Source organism: Poromitra crassiceps (genome assembly GCF_964638095.1).
Source record: "Poromitra crassiceps genome assembly, chromosome: 4".
Lineage (NCBI taxonomy): Eukaryota > Metazoa > Chordata > Actinopteri > Beryciformes > Melamphaidae > Poromitra > Poromitra crassiceps.
This window is the reverse complement of record NC_139626.1, coordinates 3,394,409-3,418,679: the sequence shown is the minus strand read 5'-3', so window position 1 is coordinate 3,418,679 and position 24,271 is coordinate 3,394,409. Positions and strand designations below refer to the sequence as shown.

At 43.0% G+C, this 24,271-nt stretch overlaps 1 long non-coding RNA gene across 1 annotated transcript; it reads right to left on the bottom strand.

Moving 5' to 3' along the window:
- Positions 1–65: 65 nt before the first annotated feature.
- Positions 66–20,529, bottom strand: LOC310774501. Its single transcript, XR_014552599.1, has 9 exons — positions 20,470–20,529; positions 15,424–15,762; positions 14,896–15,058; positions 11,705–11,825; positions 9,953–10,020; positions 7,607–7,660; positions 5,694–5,723; positions 3,289–3,342; positions 66–272 (listed from the first exon to the last, which is right to left on the bottom strand). It is a non-coding gene; the product is annotated as an uncharacterized lncRNA (long non-coding RNA).
- Between the last annotated feature and the right edge of the window lie 3,742 nt (positions 20,530–24,271).

Below are 24,271 nucleotides of genomic sequence, written 5' to 3'. Positions count from 1 at the left end.
GTGGTTTATTGATAGTATTCTGTGACATCACCACACAGACATCTTGGTCTGTATATATATATATATATAATTTTTATTTTGTATTTGTTTGAGGGGGGCTCAGCCTGGACTGTAGGGTTTAGGACTGTGTACTGTGTGTTTAGGTTGGAGGTGGGGGAGGCTGCCCTGGTGAGATGGGGGATGGGGTGCTTCGGGGGAGGGTCTCCCTGTCATCTCTGACCTACATTGGGAGCCCACCTTTGCTGCTGCCTCGTCCTTGGAGCTACAGGAGGCTGTGGAGAGCCAGGAAGAGCACTGTTAAACATAAACCAACAATAACAAGTCATATAAGCACACATCCATGCTGGGTAATGTTTGTCCAATCTACACTTCAAAACAATCCGCGTCATTTTTGACCGAGTTTAACACACTGTGGAAACCAGTGGAGACTGGGACACCTACTGGATAGTCTGTGCGTCAGTTTGACTCGTCTGTTGTGATCCATTACTGCCCTCTGCGGGTGGCGTGGTGTAAAAACACCCAGGTGCCACCACAGTCTGCAGGTTTTCACTTCAACCACTTCAGACAAGTCAAGTCGGTAACCTCTTAAATTACAGTCCATTAAAGCGAATTAAAACATTGTTTCTGCACGTGTGGTCGCTTTATGTACTGCATGTCCCTCCGCTCTGATGAACCAGTTTGTCCAGCATGTTTCAAAGTTATCAAAGTGTGTGGTAGTGCCACTAATAGCTACATTCACTATAATGTTTTACTTGTTGTATATTACCAGTCATTTGAATGCAATTGTATAACTATATTACATATATTTTACTTGGATATTAGTTGTTTCTACTGCCTAATTAATGGTCTGTAATACTGTCAAGTCAGGTTTATCTATGTAGCAAAATATGTCTCAAATGACTTTACAGAGAACAAGCCTACCTAGATCTAACTACTGAAGTTTTTTATTGTGCGTTTGTGTTAGAATAATTGTTTAATAATGTCAGACGCACAGACAGACACGGCCGAAAACATGATCTCCTGGCGGAGATAAAAAAAAAGGCGGGACAGATACGAGGGCAGAAACAAACACTAAAAATCATTCACTTAAGCCAGTGGTTCTCAAACATTTTCTTGTCAAGGATCCCTAAACTGACACAAATTAGACCACAGATACGATTTTGTCCCAGATGTTTGTTTTTTTACAAAGTGTGTGAAACCTGTGCTGGGAACTCAGCAGTTTAGACAAAAACACTGTGGGAACTTGAAACCAAGTAATAAGTGTGTAATTGTTGCAACCAGTGAGAATCTCATGACAGAGGTTCATCCTGTCTCAGCTGGGAAAAGCTCTGCTAGAAGTCTGGAAAGATTCCACCTGTCCAGTAAGAAATAACTTTTTCACTCCCTGCTGAGCCTTATCTTCAAACCTTGAAGACAAAGAAGCGACTGTTTGCAGCTGTGTCTACTTTAGAGAGAAACCTAACACTTCATAGTTCAGCTATAGTGGTTATACTTTACATGTGAAAGGGTGTGATTCCTAATAACAGTGAGGATGTATTCTTATCCCAAAACCCATGACCAAAATAGTCTGTCATTGTGTTACGATGAGATAGTGAACATAAGTTGTCCCCTTTTTTGCTGGGGACCCCCAGACCCCCTCTGAGAACCACTGACTTGAGCATCCTATTTTTGGATGAAAAAGGTGACTCTCACTGAAAGGTGACTAGATCCCTAAATCATCTTGGCAGACGCTGTGTCTGCAGTGCATAAGCTACAGATGGTATAGGTAATTAATCCCAAAAATGTCTATGAGCAGGAGGATCAGAGGAACTCAAGGTCACCTGAAGGTTGTTTGCCAGCTGCCACTAGATTAGTTATGTGGTTCCATAACTAGTGTGAAATAAAATGGTATCATAGCATTTCAACCGAGGAAATCCAGTCAACCGGAGGATTTACAGAACCTGCTGAACATGGCTGTCAATATTGTCAGGGGAAATCTTACTACTCCAATTTGAATGTTCGTTTGCTCACTTAACTGATCATCTACTTTGATGGGGATTTAAAAACCTATTGTATATTTAAGCATAAAAACATTTAACTCTAATGATCACTGTGGGAAAATGGGGATTGTTATCACAATAAAACAATGTATTCTCATTTCCTTAAGAGTTGATGTGTTGGAGAGAACGTTTCCCATCTGACAACGGCAATGCACATCTTCTGAACACCTTTCTATCACATCTTTATATAAAAACTGCAAACATATGGATTTACAAATACCACTAAAAACATTTTGGAACATTTTATTTCAAGAACATTTAGATTATTTAATTCAGAAAAGCTTCCTTCCACTGTTACAGAACATAATTTAATAAACAGAACGTTTCATCTGATGAAAGTTCATCAGATGGCCTCAACCTTTGGCGCCTAGGTGAAGAAAACACAGAGAAAAGCTCGTTATACATCCAACATGACTTTTAGTGCCGTTATCTCATGATGCCTGCATTTTGTCCTGTTTCATTTGATTCCTTATGTTCATGCCTTTTATTAAAAAATGTCTTAGGCTAAACACGTTTTTAGTCTTGTTTGGTGAAATTCAAAGGCTCAAAATGTCAGAGGCCTCATTTGTATCAACACAAATCTCATCACAGTGAATCCTATGATGAAGAGGAATGATACTGATGATGAAGAGGGTGTTATACTTTTATATACTGTATATCAAATGAAATAAACTCCCAAGGACTTTCAAGTCCCATGGGAATCCTGTGATTTAAATTGTTTTACTAAAAGTGGAGATTTCCTAAGCTACCATGCATTTCTTCTGCACACAAGTGATTAAAAATAAAAACTTATCTTATTTCGACCGTTTAGCAGTACTTCCCAATGACTAGCAGTAAACGTGTATGGGACATTCCTTTTTCTTTTCTCCCGATCACTCGATTTCAAGTGTGACTATTGCAAAATAGCAAAATAGATGTTTCTTATATTTTATTTTCCAATGAGTAATTTTGATGGTCGTTTATATGTACTTTGTCACTGTATTTTACTTTAATTTATGTTTATTTTATTTATTTTTTGTGCTTGTGCTTCGGCAATGGGGGTGGGTTGGGGAGGAGAGGAATGGGGGTAAATTTGAAAATATGGAGGGACAACCCCCTTGATTTGTGCCTTTTCTGCATAACTCTGTACACCTTTTTTTCCTCCTAATAAATTATATAAAAAAATAAAAAATAAAATAAAAACAAAAAAACCATGACGTGATGTTAAAAGATGTGTAGTGGGAGCATCTTTTCAAAAAGGTAAACAAACCTCAGCCTTGGCTTCCCCATTGTCAGCTGGATTGGCCTTTCCCTTGGCTGCCTTCTACAAGAGAACACGAGACGTCATCACCAACAAATAAATGTGGGTAATTCTATTTTGACGATTTAACAGTTAGCATTGTAGATTGAAACATGACTCCAGTGATGAGTGTTGCCAAAATGGGTGTAATGTATGAATATAGGCGCGACCTAGTGGCCATTGTTGCACATTACAACTGGTTTATGTTATTGCTCAGAGGGAGAAAACAGTGCATTGAGGCACAAGTGCTTGAAGGTCCTTACACACCGAGCACGTTTTTTTCGTGCAATTAATTCGCACGTCAATAATATTTTCCGAACCTATATCAGTCAATGCAACCGTACACACCAATGGCGACGTTTCTCTGGGCGAATTTGCGGCATATATTTTTTCGACTGGTTCGATTTTTGCGAGTTTTCGCTGCGACTTGAATGCCTCGAATGTTCATGCACCAATCAGGATGAAGCTTGTTGGGGTACGCGCGTCACGTCATTGCACCTACAACCATCACAGAGAAATCAATAGGCCTACTGCCTCGATTATGAAGTGATCAGTTATAAACGCTAGCTCCAACATTATCCCACTCAAACAGATTTTAAACCTCCCGTTGCAAATGCGCACAGTTGCAGTGGCACTGTCAAACAGGACTTATTCATTTTCTGATATATTTATATTATTTTACCTCAGACACACGGCTAGCCTCTGCTCTGGTTCAATCGGCTCTCTGTAGTTATTCCACATCCTCGTCAGATGTGGTGCCAGCTGTTGCAGCAGAGACTGTGTATTCACACCTGTAGGTCGTTTGCTTTGTTCCGATTCAGGTACTTAATTGATACAATTGTTGCATTTGTGCCTTGGTTCGTTTGTGTTCACACAGCCACAAATGAAACGGTCCAAATAGTATTGTCAAACTTCCTGGATTGGCCAGCAGACACTCATAGGCTAATAGCCTCTCGGGATGGACAAAATAATTCCCAGAGATTTTCCTATATGATTATAAAAATGCGTTTTGTTAGACCTACATTTTAGGCTATGTCGGGCGTCCGCCGTGCGAGGAGAGAGAGAGAGAGAGAGAAAGAAAGAAAGAGGGAGGGATCGGGAGAGAGAGAGAGGGAGAAAGTTCTTTATTTATTTTGTATGCTATGTAAGCCTATGTATTTATTTAGCCTATTTAGGCTATCGGGAATTTGGAGATAGAAGATCAAAGACCCTCGGCAAATTCTGCTATTAGGCTACTATCACGGAGATGAGGATTAGCCGAGACATAGGCTATATGAACACCTGTCCTGTCAGGAATAAAATATTAATAAATAATTTAATAATAACGGACATTTCGAGGAAGACATGCAATCAGCCTGATTGTCTGATTGAACCAGACAATCTTATCACAAAGAAGGCTGGCTCTGATTACCACGATTTGTTTTCATTTATTGAATGGAGACCAGAGAGAGGGAGAGAGGGAGCCAGCAGCACCCGCACACCGCACACAATTTACAGGCAAAATCCGTAGAGATTCAACACATTAACGTTGCTTCCCATGGTCCGAGGTAAGTTGATTGAGTTCAAACTGCTGATGTGATGATCCAAAAATTCCCCAAAGTTTATCGATGCAAGTCAAGTCGCCAAAACAGGATCTGAAAGATGTTTTTAAGCGATAAAAATGTTCGTTCTTCAGGCCATTACGCACAGCGCAGCTGACTACGGCAGCTGGTTTATCCAAAAATGCGCACCGTTTACTGCAGTTGTGGCGGATCGAGGTCGGATCACGTTCTCACCACAAACGAACCGCACCAGAGTTCGTTTGGAAGCGGACCGAGACCACCCTTTCTTGGCGATCTCGGTCCGCTTGTTTTGTCCCGCATCCGAGTGCGATTGCTGTGTTCACACTCCCCCAAACGAACCGCACCAAGGGGGAAAATGCTCTCTGTTTCGGAACAACTGCTCCCAACGAGATAGGTGTGAATACACAAACTGCCCCACGGACATCCTGAAATATGTCCGAAAGCATCCGTGGTACAATTTCAGCTCCTGTATCAAGCAGTGAAACTCCCCATGCTGTCTCCTACCCCTGAAAATTGGATGTACCCAGAAATTTCTTTTTTCTTTCGTTTGCTAAGCAAAAGCAGAAGCAAGTCGTCTTCACTGGATGAGGATTCCATTATTTTTTTCCGCGCCTGCTTTATAGCCACAAAATCGTGTCGCGTTTGATGTGCATAGAAAAGTGCGAATAATTTGCCAGCGAATTATTCGCACTTTTCTCAACGTTTATTCGCGTCGTGCTCGGTGTGTAAGGACCTTGAGTATCACAGAAGTCACAAAGCTGCAATTCTGAATAAGGAAATCTATTTGTTTCAAAGTACATTAATGGAGCTTACCGCTGCCAGCCGTGCAGAACATCTGATTGCCTATGGAGAGAGAAGAGAGGGACTTCACTCAAAATATTACATCTAATCGACTACATTTATTATGGGTTGTTTGAAGTCAGATTTGGGCCGTTTGAAGCCCAATTTGGGCCCAGTCCAATTTTACAATGAGATGCACCCACTTTAACCCTGAATAAAGTAATAAAACCACTAGTAAACCAGTAGGCGGCGCCTGGACTGCTGTTCAGTGAGTGGCCTGACTGCGGGCACCAAAAAAAAAAAATTTTTTTTTTTTTGTTTTCAGGCCAGGCCACCGGGCAATTGCCCGACGTGCCCGATTATGCAGTCCGCGCCTGATAGTAAATACTGTTTATTAGCACTTCTGTCTTCTTTGTGTCTCATTAAATCAGCTGTACACACAGTACTATCTAACTTCTACCTGTGTGGACATGTTGCTGCTGTATGCACAAAATACCACAAAATGCATTGTTATCAACTGTTATTGCTAACAATGGCTAGCCTGGCTAGAGCTAGCCTGGCTAGAGCTAACCCTGGCTAGAGCTAACCCTGGCTAGAGCTAACCCTGGCTGCTTTCCTGATTGTTTGAATGGAACGCCGACAACTCGGGTGTGATGAAACAAACTAATAATACCCAAATTTCTTTGAGTGGATTACTGGTACTTTTTACTTAACGCATAAAATTTGTTTATTTTACATGTGTCTTTTCATTTTTTAAATTATATTTAGAATATTATACAAGTAACAGGGTTGACAACAGTTAGCATATTGGTTCTTCTTTTTTTAACCTCTTCCCCCCTAGCGGGCCCGCCGGCGGGCTGAGCCCTTGTCATCTCTCACAAATGACTCTCTACAGCAGCTTAGGAAGCAGGCAGGGAGACATACAGCACACCAAAATGTCAGGAAGAAACGTGGCTACAAGACTCTACAGCAGCTTAGGAAGCAGGCAGGGAGACATACAGCACACCAAAATGTCAGGAAGAAACGTGGCTACAAGACTCTACAGCAGCTTAGGAAGCAGGCAGGGAGACATACAGCACACCAAAATGTCAGGAAGAAACGTGGCTACAAAACTCTGACAAGCATTTGTATTCAAACGAAAAATAATTCCAACCCCAAGCAACAATATCACCATCCAGTTCCTAAAGAGGAACAGGAAATTAGGAGTGGAGTCCACAGATACAAATTGATTCATTAGGTAAGGCTAAAATATCAAATAAGAATACCAAAAGGTACATTAAGTACAAATCTATTGTCCTATATCACAAAATTAACATTATACACCAGTAACATACTTTTATATACTGTATATCAAATGAAATAAACTCCCAAGGACTTTCAAGTCCCATGGGAATCCTGTGATTTAAATTGTTTTACTAAAAGTGGAGATTTCCTAAGCTACCATGCATTTCTTCTGCACACAAGTGATTAAAAATAAAAACTTATCTTATCTCGACCGTTTAGCAGTACTTCCCAATGACTAGCAGTAAACGTGTATGGGACATTCCTTTTTCTTTTGTTTTCTCCCGATCACTCGATTTCAAGTGTGACTATTGCAAAATAGCAAAATAGATGTTTCTTATATTTTATTTTCCAATGAGTAATTTTGTTGGTCGTTTATATGTACTTTGTCACTGTATTTTACTTTAATTTATGTTTATTTTATTTATTTTTTGTGCTTGTGCTTCGGCAATGGGGGTGGGTTGGGGAGGAGAGGAATGGGGGTAAATTTGAAAATATGGAGGGACAACCCCCTTGATTTGTGCCTTTTCTGCATAACTCTGTACACCTTTTTTTCCTCCTAATAAATTATATAAAAAAATAAAAAATAAAATAAAAACAAAAAAACCATGACGTGATGTTAAAAGATGTGTAGTGGGAGCATCTTTTCAAAAAGGTAAACAAACCTCAGCCTTGGCTTCCCCATTGTCAGCTGGATTGGCCTTTCCCTTGGCTGCCTTCTACAAGAGAACACGAGACGTCATCACCAACAAATAAATGTGGGTAATTCTATTTTGACGATTTAACAGTTAGCATTGTAGATTGAAACATGACTCCAGTGATGAGTGTTGCCAAAATGGGTGTAATGTATGAATATAGGCGCGACCTAGTGGCCATTGTTGCACATTACAACTGGTTTATGTTATTGCTCAGAGGGAGAAAACAGTGCATTGAGGCACAAGTGCTTGAAGGTCCTTACACACCGAGCACGTTTTTTTCGTGCGATTAATTCGCACGTCAATAATATTTTCCGAACCTATATCAGTCAATGCAACCGTACACACCAATGGCGACGTTTCTCTGGGCGAATTTGCGGCATATATTTTTTCGACTCTGGTTCGATTTTTGCGAGTTTTCGCTGCGACTTGAATGCCTCGAATGTTCATGCACCAATCAGGATGAAGCTTGTTGGGGTACGCGCGTCACGTCATTGCACCTACAACCATCACAGAGAAATCAATAGGCCTACTGCCTCGATTATGAAGTGATCAGTTATAAACGCTAGCTCCAACATTATCCCACTCAAACAGATTTTAAACCTCCCGTTGCAAATGCGCACAGTTGCAGTGGCACTGTCAAACAGGACTTATTCATTTTCTGATATATTTATATTATTTTACCTCAGACACACGGCTAGCCTCTGCTCTGGGTCAATCGGCTCTCTGTAGTTATTCCACATCCTCGTCAGATGTGGTGCCAGCTGTTGCAGCAGAGACTGTGTATTCACACCTGTAGGTCGTTTGCTTTTTTTCCGATTCAGGTACTTAATTGATACAATTGTTGCATTTGTGCCTTGGTTCGTTTGTGTTCACACAGCCACAAATGAAACGGTCCAAATAGTATTGTCAAACTTCCTGGATTGGCCAGCAGACACTCATAGGCTAATAGCCTCTCGGGATGGACAAATTAATTCCCAGAGATTTTCCTATATGATTATAAAAATGCGTTTTGTTAGACCTACATTTTAGGCTATGTCGGGCGTCCGCCGTGCGAGGAGAGAGAGAGAGAGAGAGAGAAAGAAAGAAAGAGGGAGGGATCGGGAGAGAGAGAGAGGGAGAAAGTTCTTTATTTATTTATTAATGTATGCTATGTAAGCCTATGTATTTATTTAGCCTATTTAGGCTATCGGGAATTTGGAGATAGAAGATCAAAGACCCTCGGCAAATTCTGCTATTAGGCTACTATCACGGAGATGAGGATTAGCCGAGACATAGGCTATATGAACACCTGTCCTGTCAGGAATAAAATATTAATAAATAATTTAATAATAACGGACATTTCGAGGAAGACATGCAATCAGCCTGATTGTCTGATTGAACCAGACAATCTTATCACAAAGAAGGCTGGCTCTGATTACCACAATTTGTTTTCATTTATTGAATGGAGACCAGAGAGAGGGAGAGGGAGGGAGAGAGGGAGCCAGCAGCACCCGCACACCGCACACAATTTACAGGCAAAATCCGTAGAGATTCAACACATTAACGTTGCTTCCCATGGTCCGAGGTAAGTTGAATGAGTTCAAACTGCTGATGTGATGATCCAAAAATTCCCCAAAGTTTATCGATGCAAGTCAAGTCGCCAAAACAGGATCTGAAAGATGTTTTTAAGCGATAAAAATGTTCGTTCTTCAGGCCATTACGCACAGCGCAGCTGACTACGGCAGCTGGTTTATCCAAAAATGCGCACCGTTTACTGCAGTTGTGGCGGATCGAGGTCGGATCACGTTCTCACCACAAACGAACCGCACCAGAGTTCGTTTGGAAGCGGACCGAGACCACCCTTTCTTGGCGATCTCGGTCCGCTTGTTTTGTCCCGCATCTGAGTGCGATTGCTGTGTTCACACTCCCCCAAACGAACCGCACCAAGGGGGAAAATGCTCTCTGTTTCGGAACAACTGCTCCAAACGAGATAGGTGTGAATACACAAACTGCCCCACGGACATCCTGAAATATGTCCGAAAGCGTCCGTGGTATAATTTCAGCTCCTGTATCAAGCAGTGAAACTCCCCATGCTGTCTCCTACCCCTGAAAATTGGATGTACCCAGAAATTTCTTTTTTGCCGTGACGTGCTCTGCACGCAGCCGGTTAGTGTTGGCGCAGCACAGAGCACGGAGCAAAACCGGAGAACAGCTGCAACGCAACGCAAATGCAACCAGTGCAATCCCGGCGTAATGATGATCCAGATACTTCAGGATCATCACAAGAGCTTTGTCAGCTGGTGTCTGAGTGCACAGAGAGATTGTGTTTCTCACCATGGTCATACGCGACAGCATCTTCGCTGCTGTGTTTCTCTTCGCGAGCCTCTTGGATGATCCACTTCCTAAAGAGGAACAGGAAATTAGGAGTGGAGTCCACAGATACAAATTGATTCATTAGGTAAGGCTAAAATATCAAATAAGAATACCAAAAGGTACATTAAGTACAAATCTATTGTCCTATATCACAAAATTAACATTATACACCAGTAACAGTGATTCAACAATTGCTTTACCAGGCACTGAGATTTGTGACTTTCAAAAACTCACTTTCAGGCCTGTACTCAGAGTTTTGTTTGTTTGGTGTTTTTTTTCTTCAGATTTCCCCCCCATTTTCTCCCTAATTGTACTTGGGCAATTTCCCCCTGCTGCCCCGGTCGCTGCCCCACCCCCTCTGCCGATCTGGGGAGAGCCGTAGACTAGCACCATGCTTCCTTCGACACAGCAGGGAGTTTCACCGGCAGGACGTAGCACGTGGGAGGATCAGGCTATTCCCACCAGTTCCCTTCCGCCCCGAACAGGCGCCCCGACCGACCAGAGGAGGCACTAGTTCAGCGACCAGGACACATACCCCTAATCCGGCTTCCCACCCGCAAACCGAGCCAATTGTGCCTGTATGGACGCCTGACCAAGCCGGAGGTAACACGGGGGCGCGAGCGTGCCGCTAAACTACCCGGAGGCCCTGGCCTCTACTCCGCTTTAACCCCCCTCACATTTACAACTGCACAACGCTTGAGGATGGTGCTAGTTAGTTAGTTAGTTACTTTATTGACACAATATTAAAATATTGGGGTCCAAAGAATAAAAATAAAAATAATCAATAAATTACAAGATAGAAATACTCCATCATCAATACAACAATTAAATCACAAATACAATATATTACAACATAAACATTACAATACAGACACCGACATCAGTCAGCCAGAACTTGCTGGTGCTCCAACACTGCTAGGCAAGCCTGTAACATGTTCAACTTTCCTCTATCAGTGTGACTAAATATTGAGCTCAGCTGGGTAGAGTCATGCCCATAACTTGTCCCAATCTGCTGTGTGAGAGGACACACAAGTATGTGTTCCTCATTCTGCACGCCAGTCCTACAGCAGCACATATGTTGTTCAGGTGGTGTACGGCTCCATCTCCCTGTTTCTATGCCTAATCTGTGAGCAGATAACCTGAACCGGGTGAACGTTATTCTCAGATGGTCTTCAATCAATGGTGCATTGCTGGTATAGAGCAGGTGAACAGACATATCTGGGTTAATGGCTTGGTAGGTCTTATTATACCTTGTTCCCTCGCTAGCCCGCAACTTTTCCACCATCTCTCTTCTGTCACTCTCAACGTGATTTCGTTGTTCTATGAGCTCATCTAAATGAGACATCATGACTTGGTTTTCATTTTTTGTCATTTCAAGAACAAACCACAGGGGCTTGCTACATGCAAGCTATCAGTATCATAACATTTCATTCTCAAACAGATAAGAAACAGCAAGCAGTATTATTCTGCATCATGATATTCCACCATGATATACCATCTGTGCTGTACATAGATAGCTAGCTTACTCGTTCCATTGTTAAATGTGATTTTTATATTTCTGTCCATTAGAGGCTCCTGAGACTTGTTGATGTTTTTGCTGTTGCTTTCTATCGTTATAAAATAATAATTGTATTATTTCCACTAAGCATGTTTAAACAAAGATCTGCGTATCACTGAAAACAGAAATTGTAAAAGAAATATTGTGCACTGTACCTGTTTCTACAAAGTGTTCACCGTGACTGCAGGTCACGGTGAACACTTTGCAGTGTTGTGGACCTGACTCCTGGGTGACCTGGTAATCTGGCGGATGCCATCCCTGCTTCACCACCAACTCCTGGCAGAGAAGGACACATGCATATCCACATAGACGCAAGCACGCACACACACAGCAGAGAAACACACAAAATAATTAGACACAGGTACATACAGGTACATGCACAATAGCAAACAAGCAGTCAGGTGGACCAACAACACACTGACTATACAACAAGAGCCGGTCGTACCATCAAGTCCAGACAAGTCCTTGATCTGTAAACTCACGTAAAAAAACAAAAAAACATGTAAAATGCACTGTCATGTTTTGTTTACTTACCTGTCATTAAGGGCTACTGTGATTACCTGTAAGGTTACTGCATTTTATCACATGGTAAAATACCTGCACGACATAGCAAGATTCAAGATTCAAGTTTATTATTTGTCCCAGAAGGGCAATTTGTGTGCAAGCAGATATAAAAAGCATAGCGAATACATGAAAAAACAAAACATGGACAAATTAAAACAAACATGGAGCATGTGCAGCAGTTTTCCAGCAGAAATGGATCAAGTAAAACACAGGATAAAAGTAAAGTAAAAGCACACCTCAAGGGATCTGTACAATGTACTTAAAAGTAGTAAAGACACGTACAATGTACTTAAAAGTAGTAGAAGACACGTACATGAACTTAAAAGTAATAAGAGTCCAGGAGCCTGTACTACGAAGCTAGTTTAACAGATCCGCGATAAGTCCCTTTGATCTGGTTTGACTGAACAGGATCAAAGCTATCTAGTTAACTGATACTACGACGCTGGTTTTCTACTGTGTAAGTGGACCTGGGATCTGCCTGTGCACGCGCACGTTTTTCGCTCGTGCACAGGCGCGCGTCCACGCGAAAGAGGTGCGCTAGCCAATCACATTATGAACAGCTGAGTTGATCCACGCCCACACCCATTTCCACACCCATTTCCTCATTGAATGAAAAAGCGCAGCCACAGTGGGATCAGAGATTTTAGCGGATATTTAATGTAACCTATGGCAGAATGAAAATCCGCGTTGGATATAGTTGGGGGAAGGACTGTCTAAAGCTGCCGCTTGTATTCACATCAGTCATTTGATTTACTTTGATCAGCGATTTCTGTCTCCTACAGCTTTGTGCGAGTGTAAATGTACATTAAATGTGTAATCTCAGTCTATAAATTTCCACAATCTGTAAGCCTATTTAGACCATAGATTTAGAAAGCATGCTCAATGAATAATGATCTCTATCACTCATTATGTGTGTGTGGTTGCACTGATCGAATAATTCATATATAGGCTATAATAATGATATCCTAATATAAAAGAGAAAACTGCTGGACTGAATTGAGACGATGCGGGCATACTTTTCATTGATAAAAACTAGCCTATTTTTGCTCATATATTGGCATACAGCCTACAGGACACAGTTCCAGCTGAAACATGCAAGAAGCCTGCATATTTAGTATTGGGGCTATCCCATATTTATCCCATCTATATTATATGTATAGGCTTTTCTGGCATGTAGGAGAATATCACCCTCACTCCATTTGAGGCTCCGTTTAGCCTATGATATGCGCTGCGGTGATTAATAGTGATCATATTTCTCCACGCATAGTTGAGCTGTTAAGACATAAAGTGGTAAGTAGGCTTAATTTAATTATGTAGCCTACAGAGCCACAAATGTTTTTCTTGTTATATTCTCAGTTGACTGCAATCTATTTTTCATATGGCGATCTTATATGAACGGTGAGTGACTCCAGAGAGCCGATTATATGGGTCTGTCATGGATTTTGATCTTATCCTCTGAAGCTAACCTGGTCGCGACCAGGTTAGCTTTGCAGCGTCAGTTGCCATGGTGATTGAAAGTTAACTTGCTTTGTAGTACGGCTAAACCAGGTTTAAACTCAAACTTACTCGGATAAGGCATTAAACTAGCTTCGTAGTACAGGCTACAGGACTATTTTAACTCGCATAAATAGGTAGGTAAAAATAAATAAAAATATATCTCGAATATAAAATATATAAAGAATATTAGTAGCAGCAACATTACCTACCTAAGAAGAGAGACAGAGAGAGAGAGAGTGCATCATCTCCTCCGCCCAGCAGCGTTTAAGCTGCATGAGAGAGACAGAGAAAAGGGAGCGAGACAGAGATCTGTTTTTCGTAGCCCTCGGAACCTTTAGCCGAAGGCCCGAAGGGAGCAGCACATACTCTGGACTCTAGCATACCTAATTGTTTACATATAGACAGCCAATATTATTCTGAAGATATCCTTACTATAAGGGAGACACTACAGGATTGGCTAAGGTTAAAATATAGTGAAATGTTGATTGCTTAAAGAAATTGTTGAGTCTGTTTGTTATAGCCATATGTTCAAGAAGCCATATATATACACATATACAGTATGCATGAAGTCCATATGATATTGCTTGTTGTGTCTCTTGTTGTTTTTGCACTCATATGCCCTGTTACATTTGTACTGTTGTAAACGGAGTCCTCAGCACAATAATTTCACACGTGATACTTGTACCATGGAGTGACAATAAAAATCTTGAATCTTGAATCTTGAAACATCCTGAAACATTGTCTCATTATCAAACTTCCACTTATCCACTGTAGCTGCTGGAAATATCTGGTGGTGATGTCACCTCATCTATAATTGGCACAGAAATGCAACAACCAATAGCTGTTTGTTGTTTTTTACACCGTTTTTAGGTGTTTTAGGGTGTCATTTCCTGTAATTAATACAGGGTTTCCTAGAGGTCTTCAGGGGTCCAAAATGAAGGACCCGGAACCTAATGGACCCAGGAAATGTGTGCGCCCGGACCCGATTGAATATAAAAAGGTGTGAGTGACAGCTGTGACAACCGGGTGAACCACTCGGATCCGGCATTCCACTGGGGGTTCGGGCATATTACCCCCTCTTTTGTAATATCAAATGATAGATTTTCAAGCACCAAAGACAAATTATTTTAAAATTACGAGCCAATAATTCACAGTTGTTCACATAGACAGGTCATGTAAGTCCTCTAGACGGAGCGCACAAGGTTCAAACAGATTCTGGTAGGCCAAATTCAAGCACTTTTAATGACTTTTTTTTTTTTTATTCAAGCACTTTCCAGACCTGTACCTGGGAGGGGAGCGGCCGGGCCTCGAGCGGCCTGTCGGCGACCCAGACCGGTTGCGGGAGCGGCCGCCGCGGCCGCACACCTCAGATGGTCCCGGTGGAGGGGAGGGGGAGTGGATGGGAGGAGAGCCCTCGCCCTCACCCTCCGACTCAGTGGTGTCCACTGCTGTAAATAAAATAATTGTATGAGCACTCAATCTGTTTGTCACCGACTCTGAATGAAGACTGTTCTATGTGAATATTTGCACTGATTAGCTCTACTACATCTGCTGTTCTGACAGGAGCTCCATTCCACAATGGCTTGATCCCATCAGTGCACAAAGCACGTGTCCAACAAATGTGCCTGCAGTCATTACGCACACCGGACACTGCTGATTACTCTGTACTGAATACACATTTATTGATAGGTTCTAATGATAGTGTGGTAGTCTCCCGCTAGCCTAGATGATTATAGATTGTTATTGGATTAGTATGGTATTATTCCTATAATTAAACAAAGGGAATAAATGAAGAGTTAATTGGATTACTTACTGCCCACCTGTGGTCCCCCAAAACCCCCCACCATCTCCGGGGGGATGCTGGCTGCGGTGACCTCCTCACTGGGGCTCAGCTCAGTGTCGGGGTCATCTTGAGGGGGTCCCCGCCGGTCTGGCTCTGGGCCCGGCGAGAGGCTGCCAGCTTTTCTTTAGCTCGGCGTCTGACAGTGTCGTGCTTTTTGTGGCACTGTTCTGACAGTGCCAGACGCCGAGCTGACGCTGGCAGCTATTCTCCGCCAGGCCTCAGCCCTCCCGGCGGGGTAATTCCCCTCTGAGACGCCGGCTCAAAGCGGAACTCCTTCCTCATGGGCTTGAAGTGGTACTGACCCGGACTCTGAGCAAACAGAGAGAGAGAAAGAGAATGAGAGAAAAAGAGTGATTATCTCCAATGGAATGCAGAAAAATATATACACCAGCTGGAGCTCAACAGAGGTCAAAGCATTCCTACAATAAGCTCTTTACTCAACTGTGACATCTGAGCGATGGAGGCAATGCTGTTTCTTATCAGGTTATTGAAGGTGAGGAGGCCACTCTCCTGGGTCAGTAGGTTGGAGCGGAACTGGCCGCCACTCAGAGACAGGAGGACGCCTGACAGGGGCTGGCCTTCGTGCTTTTTGTGGCACTGTTCTGACAGTGCCAGACGCCGAGCTGACGCTGGCAGCTATTCTCCGCCAGGCCTCAGCCCTCCCGGCGGGGTAATTCCCCTCCCCAAATAAGGTCCTATTGTACATTTGAACCTGGATGGATAGATGAATAAACGACTTAAGTAAAGAGTTGTTTTGTAGCTATTCAAAATGAATGGTGGACAGATATATCACCAGCACCATTTTCTCCTCAGCTGTGAATTTAGCGGCTCGGTTTTGGTCTGCCATATTGATCACACTGGGCCAGCTGCTGCCAATCTGGCTTTTAAAGCCACTCTGATTGATTACTGAAGATTTTATTGAGAATGAACATATTTGTCAGAGCCTGTGGGCAGGGGGTGGGGGCATATATAGGCCAAATAAAATACAAATACACAATAATAAAATCCAGTAAATAAAATAGAATAAAGTAATCAGATCCAGCAAAAGTGATAGGTGTCATTCAGAGGATGTTGCATCATGCAGTTTATGCAGACATTTTTTTTATGTAATTGAAGTGCCGAGTTGGAAAGGCTTGTTGTTGCTGTGATACTGGCTTATAATAAAACTGTAATAAAAATAGAAACAGTGATAAGTATTATGATGGCCTGAGATAAACCTTCTACTACCCAAAACTCAAATGTATCAATCACTGTGGCACTCATGAAGATCCGCCATTAGGCCCTCTCTGCACTTTCACACAGAACCAAGCAGCCCTGAAATACAGTACATGTATTTCCGCCCCGGAGTGTGCTTTAGATAGCATCCATCCCTCCCGGATTGAAATTAGGCGTGAACCATGGGCGTTAAGCTTATTATGTCCGAGGAGTCTATTTATTCAATTTAATTTTGCCTTTATTTAAACAGGTAAATCAGTGTGACCTGAATTTAACGAGCAACTTTCAATATTCGTCTGATCGACTTTATGGATCACAGAGGCAGCATCATGTATTACAAGCTACACGTAACGGAAGGCTTTCTTACCCTTGGTTCCAGTTTTTTATAAAGCATATACCCATGTTGTGAAGTAGCCTAATTAAGTCCGTTCTGAAAGCGCGTTGACTGGAAACAAAAAAAAGTGTGAAACAGCTGCAGTCTGATTTTAATAACGTTATCGACGGCGTCATTATAGACCACTTGGTTTCTACTTCTGGTTATGTCACTTTCAGAAGAACAGAGCAAATCTCAGGCACAGTGGGCAACGCAAGGCACACACCTGCTCAAGTGACTCGGGCTATAGTAGGAGCACAGTCTGCTACTAACCAGTGCTGTAGTGGTAAAAAAAAAAGTGGGTAAACTATACTTTTGAGGCAGCTTTCTCACGTGGCACCGGCAGTGTTATAACGGCGGATAAACTATAAGCTTCCGTGACCGATAGGCTATATGTTACCGGTACTGCAGGGCAGGTACGGAGGTAACAAATGAATTTGTGTTCGGTGTTTGCACCCTCTGTAAAACACAGATGAAAGGCGGAGGAGTGAACACACAAACCATCAGCTTGTCTTCCCAATTCACGTCTCTTTTATTACAACATTCTGTAAACATTCAATAAACAACCATTTTAATCCTTTCCCTATCTTCAAGTGTCTCTTTGTTTGTGTTTTAATGTCCATTGTGTGGTTCACTGTCCCTGCTTAATTTAACTCATGTCCATCAACATGCATTTCTTTCCTTCTAAATTTCACCACATTCATTAAATCCATAAAAATAAATAAAACAACCTAATAATCCCATTGAACATTAATCTCTGTTCCCATGCATTTTATCAGCATGTGTGCTGGTTCCATGACTAGTTCACATAGTGCAATTAAATCAAGTTCAACCTGAAATGTACTATACATTCACTGAGCAAGATGATTAGCTTACTTTTCTTTACCGCTACCTTTTACAGTGTACAATACTGTTTTCCTCTCAACACACATTTGACACTTATCAAATAGGGAAGGTTAAAGAATGTAGAATATTGTAACGAATTGGGTATTCGTCCAAGGAACTGGAGACTTGAAGTTGGTACAGGCTTTTTATTCTTGTCTTCACAATACACGCTCCTAGCAGCTAGCTTCGCCGCTAGCTCTAAACCACCCGGTCAGCTCGCCCACCCTGGCCTGACTGGCCTCCGCCCCGGCCGCTGGTCACATATATCCCCTTCCCCCTAGGAACACACCCCCACATATCAGTTCCTAGCCAAGCACGGAAACACCCCAATACACGTAATTACCCGATACGCTACATATCCCCCACACAAATTTAATGTCGCTTCCACGCGACATGCACAACCCACACACATCCCCCTGTACCAAAACACACCCAACACAATATTTTTCCCATCACCACATCAAATTCTAATTCCCCACAAACAGTCTTTTCTTTTCAGCACCCCCGTCATAATGTCCAGTTTTTCATTAGGTACTCCGTAATGTCTAGTTTTCCATTAGGTACCCCCATAATGTCTAGTTTCCCATTAGGCACTCCATAATGTCTAATTTTTCATTATTTCCTTCTTTTTCACACATTTCAATTCAAACACAAGCCCCCCACATTTTCCTTAGCTTTTCTTTTAAACCCCATTTCCATCCCCCCTTTTCCCAGCTTCACCAATTCCCCTGAAGCACTCTTTTCGGTCCCCCCTTTTTGTTTGTTCCAGTAGCCAAATGCTCGAACGAGCACCGGATCGACATCCTCGTCCTCCGGTCTCCACTCGCGCCCGTCGACTCTCCAGCTGACCCTGGCGTCGTCCTCCCGGCCTCGCACTCGCTCGTTTTTCCGTCCCCCTCCTCCAGGGTTGAGGACAGCAGAGCGAACACCACCGGCGTCGATCTTCCCCTCGGCTCTCCGCAGTGCAACGTTAGGGGGTGTATAGCGGTTAGGCTGGGCCGGTTCCCCCGGCGGTAACCCCTCTCGCTCACTCGGAGACACGAGCGTCGCTCTCCCGACTGTAACAACGCTGCAGACGATGTCCCTCTCTTCCCTCTGGCTGTTCACGCTCTTCCCAGCCTGCGTCTCACCTCCGGCCTCCACACTCTCAGTGCAGTCCCTGGCTAAGTGCTCCGGTGACTGGCAAGTCCAGCAGAGTCTCACCTGTCTGCCGCCTGCACGTCTCTCTTCTCCCGCTGTCCCCCGATCTCCGACAGCCTCTGGACACTCTCTGGCTAGATGTCCGATCGCGCTACATGCCCAGCAGGCTCCCTGCTGTCCATGTCGTTGTCCCGCATACATTACCCGGTCCGTCTCCCGGAACCGCATCGGCACCACCTCGCCACGTGGCCCGGCTCTCTGCAGGTCCAACACAGTCTCTTCCGTGGCTCTTCCAGCCGCTCTGGGCGCTGCATTAACTCCGCGCTCATCAAGTCCACCCGCTGCATGACTTCTCGCAGCGCCCGCATCACCTCCACTGCCCAGGCAGGAGTTTCTTCTACCAGCCGTCCGACCTCTCTCAACACACGGGCCTCCATGCCCGCCAGCATCGAGCTGATCCCCGCCGTCAGCTCTCCTTTCCTCCCGTTCACCGATGGCCATTCTCCGGAGATACTTGATTCTCCGCGCACCATCGCACGTGGTTGCAGCTAGCAGTTAGCAGTTAGCACCCCTGGTAGCTAACTTACTAGCGCTAGTTTCTAGAGCCAAAAAGCCGCACCACCCGTCTCTTTTGCCGTTCCTTCTCACCCTCTCCCCTCTCGGCCGAATCAGAGGCGTTACCGCTTTACTGTCTGGCACCAATGTAACGAATTGGGTATTCGTCCAAGGAACTGGAGACTTGAAGTTGGTACAGGCTCTTTATTCTTGTCTTCACAATACACGCTCCTAGCAGCTAGCTTCGCCGCTAGCTCTAAACCACCCGGTCAGCTCGCCCACCCTGGCCTGACTGGCCTCCGCCCCGGCCGCTGGTCACATATATCCCCTTCCCCCTAGGAACACACCCCCACATATCAGTTCCTAGCCAAGCACGGAAACACCCCAATACACGTAATTACCCGATACGCTACAATATCTAGAAAATAAACCTTTACCCAGTATGAGCCTACTTCGAACTAAAAATGGAGAATTACTCTTTAAACAATTACTATATGCATTACTGTAGAGAATTAAACCTTTAGACACAAACATCTTAGCAATAGAAATAAACCTTATTTACAATATATATATCTATGTCAGGTGTGCAGGTCCAAAACATCAAAACTATAGCTGTACAATGTCCAGACAAGTTACTGTTGTGCTCTGTTCCAAACATGTCAATTCGCCATCTTTCACAGCGTGCTGCTGCTCCGCGTGTTTCAACCATGTCAATTATCACGGAGGTTTCACCTCTCAATACACTTGATACAGGACGCACATAATAGCAAACAAAGTGATCACACTCGCGCTACATAAAGTTTAGCTTTAGGAAGTTGATATTTTCGTGGTTTTCACAGTGTACTGACCTGTAAAACACAGATGAAAGGCGGAGGAGTGAACACACGAACCATCAGCTTGTCTTCCCAATTCACGTCTGAAGTTGGGCGGAAAAGCCACACCTTAACGAAACCGGGGAAACACTACCTGCGTTCGTTGGTTCCGCCATAGATATATATAAAGGCTAGATAGCTTACCCGCGCTGCCGGCCAATGGAGAGCGACGTCGTCGGATGGCGGCCATCTTGCTACAGGGAGCTACTAGGAGTTATGAGCATCTGTTGTTGGGTTAGTATGGCAACATCATATGATCATAACTCCTAGGGAAATGGATGAAACTGCATGAAACTTTGTGCCTGAATCCCTCTCATGGCATAGATGCTTCGGTTTAATTTTGGTGTAATTTGGAGCTCATCAAAAAAATAGTGTTTTTAGTGTTTTTTTTTTTTTTTTTGTCTATCTCGGGAACGGAATATGCTTGTAATAAACCAAACCGTTTGTAAATCCGTCAAGATTTCAGCGAGTTATGAGTATTTTTGTCTGTGCAGGTCACCAGCTACCATAGAACGTACCAGAAAGGCACTGTAGCAAGATGACGGCCGTTCAACGACGCTGCTGACTCCGCCTTAATAGTCTAGCAGCAAGTCCTCAAAAAAGGCTTTAGTTTTTGAGATACCCCTACCCGAGGTAGAACAAATGACAACAATGATTTTTCTTATCTTTAGGGTCTCCCATTAATGAAATTGATTGTTGTCAAAAAAAAAATTGGGGGAAAAGATGTTTTTTTGGCTGTTCTTTAGAACTACCCCAATCCCTGAAAAAGAGCCAAATTAGGCCAGTCCGAATAGGGGAAAGGTGACAAAAAAGCCAATAACTTGAGAATGCTCACTCTTTTCCTCATCAGATTTGCTGAGGTATGAACCAGGTGGCTGCCCTACATCACCAAATAGTCAGAAAATGATTTACCTAAAAAGATAATGAATTATAGTCCTGTAAATATAGCTTTAGTTTAGGCGGAAATTGTACTTTGTGGTGATAGGAACATAGGACTCCATCACTTTTCTCTCATTTATCAGAAAAACTGAAATCCCTGAAAAATATACCATTACTGAATTGTCTAGGGTGCTATTGAACACTGACCAGTAGTTGTATGGAGATATCTGGTACAGTTGTATTGCAAATGAGATTTCTTTAGACATAGGCCTACTACCTCTTCACTGAAACAGTCAAATTAGGTCACTGGCATAATAGTCTATAAATTAAGAATGCTCACTCTGATGGTCATCATATTTGGAGAGGGAAATACCAGGTGGCTGAACTACATCACCAAATAGTCAGAATGTGAGTAACCCAATAAAATAAAGATTATCTAAATTACAAACCACCTGGAGTGGCTGTAGCTCAGGAGGTAGAGCGGGTCGTCCACTAATCGTTTTGGATCAAAGAGGTCGGTGGTTCAATTCCCACCTCCTCCAGTCTGCATGTCGAAGTGTCCTTGGTCAAGATACTGAACCCCAAATTGCTCCTGATGGTGTGCCAGCACCCTAACCTGCCGCCATCGGTGCATGAATAGGTGAATGTACCTACTGATTGTAAAGCGCTTTAAATAAAAGCGCTATATAAATGCAAGCCATTTACCATTACCATAAAACAGAAATAACAAGCTGTAAATATTGGAAGTTTGATTGAAACTGGAACATTAATCCAAGTATAATAGTAATCATAATACATAATACACAATCACAAAAACAGACTAGAAAAACGGACTAGAAAACAAAATAACCAAGGCAAAAATAAAACAGAACAGAGAAATAAAAAGTGGCTGCTTATTTGTCCAGGTATATGGACACTTTTTTCACAGCCAAAGTCCAAATATTCAAATATGAAATACAGTATCAGCCCTTTGTTGAACGTATTATGACCCTACCAGATTATTGTGCCAGTGTTTGGGAGTCTGGGGCACATTCACAACCTTATACTCCATTTACTGCAATTGTAAGGATTGCAAAATACTGATGCAAACAAAACTGTCTATATATTGTTCAGTCTGGAGGCAGCCTGTCTATCTGGAAACGATCATGTTTAATATACTGCATCCTTAGTATCATTGTCCATTTGTCAGATTAAGCTATCACAATGTTACATTCTTTCCTCTTCTGTGTATCATATTGTAAGCTTTTTCCGAAGTATTTGGATCTTTCATTGTTGCTGCGCATAAGATGTTGGAAGGCCAACAGAGAAGCACTGGCACTTTCCACTCTCTCCACAGTTTGGATCTTTGCAATACAAGTGAGTAATGTCTCTCACTTCTGTAGGTGCTGGGGGGTTTCCTAAATAGGACTGGTTGGCTCCATCTCTGGCAATCCATCCCTTGACGATAGGACTCCATAACAGGGGTTTGGGCATGTGACTGTGAAACCATATCAGTGTCTGATACATTGCTCTTGCTGTCTACCAGCATGTCATGCACTCACTGGCTGTGACACAACAAGTAGTTTGTACAGAATAGGAAAGACAACAGCATTCACCAAACTCAAGACCCATCTCAGTGAGCTCAAAGATCTGGCCCATTTTGGACTCTGCCAGCTTGGAAGAGTCTTTGCCAGTCGCAAGAGAATTTGCACTTCTGCTTTACGGAAAAAATAAAAAGGAAAATGGACTGATGTGCACAAACTTGTATGAACTGAGGTTCATAATTGCATCAACAACATATGCAGCCTCTGCAAATTTGCAAAGAGCAATGTATCAGACAGCGATATGGTGTCACAGTCACATGCCCAAACCAATGTTATGGAGTCCTATCGGCAAGGGATGGATTGTCAGAGATGGAGCCATTAAACCAGGCCTATTTAGGAAACCCCCAGCATCTACAGAAGTGAGAGACATTACTTACTTGTATTGCAAAGATCCAAACTGTTAAAAGAGTGGAAAGTGCCTCTCTGTTGGCCTCCCCTGTACGGAGTTCTGCACCTGCTGTGCAGAATGTCAAAATGTGTCCCCAAACATCTGAGGAACCTGACATTTGACATTCTAGTATCTATATACCGTAAATTCCGGACTATAAGCCGCGGCTTTTTTCCCGTTTTTTGGCCCCTGCGGCTTATATAACGGTGCGTCTTATCTATGGATTTTTTCAGAAAAAAAAAAAAAAATACAAATAAAATCTCTCTTTTTTAGCACTCTTTCTAACTATAAATCCACTTCTGTTTTAATTTCCTCTCTTGCCCTCTTTTCACCACACCGCGGACACTGTGTGCACTGTAAAAATAAACAACGGTGGTGTTGTGTTATGTTGTTTTGTTGAAATGTTACGGTAATACGGTAAATGGGAGCTTCCTCAAACAGCCATCCCGACAATCCCCTCTGTGCGTGACCACTTACATATGGTAATTACGGTAAGCAAACGGCCACTCGGCCATCAACTCCCTCCCCCGACTACCAGGAGAAAATCACAAACTTCGGCGAATTCACACAAAGGAAGATCAAGGAATATTCCATCGAACCGGAGCAGATCATAAATATGGATGAAGTGCCTTTGACGTTCGACCTGCCACTCACTCGGACTGTTAACAAGAAGCGCCCTGGAGGATTCTTTCACCAAAAAAAAGCTTTGCTCGTTCTCGACAGCATGAGAACGAGCAGTAGAAGCAACACTCTCACTTACCATGGGGAAGGTACGCAGAAATTCACACGAGGCAGCTTTCAAGTTGAAAGCAGTCAATCTCGCATTAAAAGAGGGAAACAGAGCAGCCGCGCGTAACCTGGGCATCGATGAGTCAATGGTGAGGCGTTGGACGGTGCAGCAGGAGGAACTGTCTCAGCACGGAATATT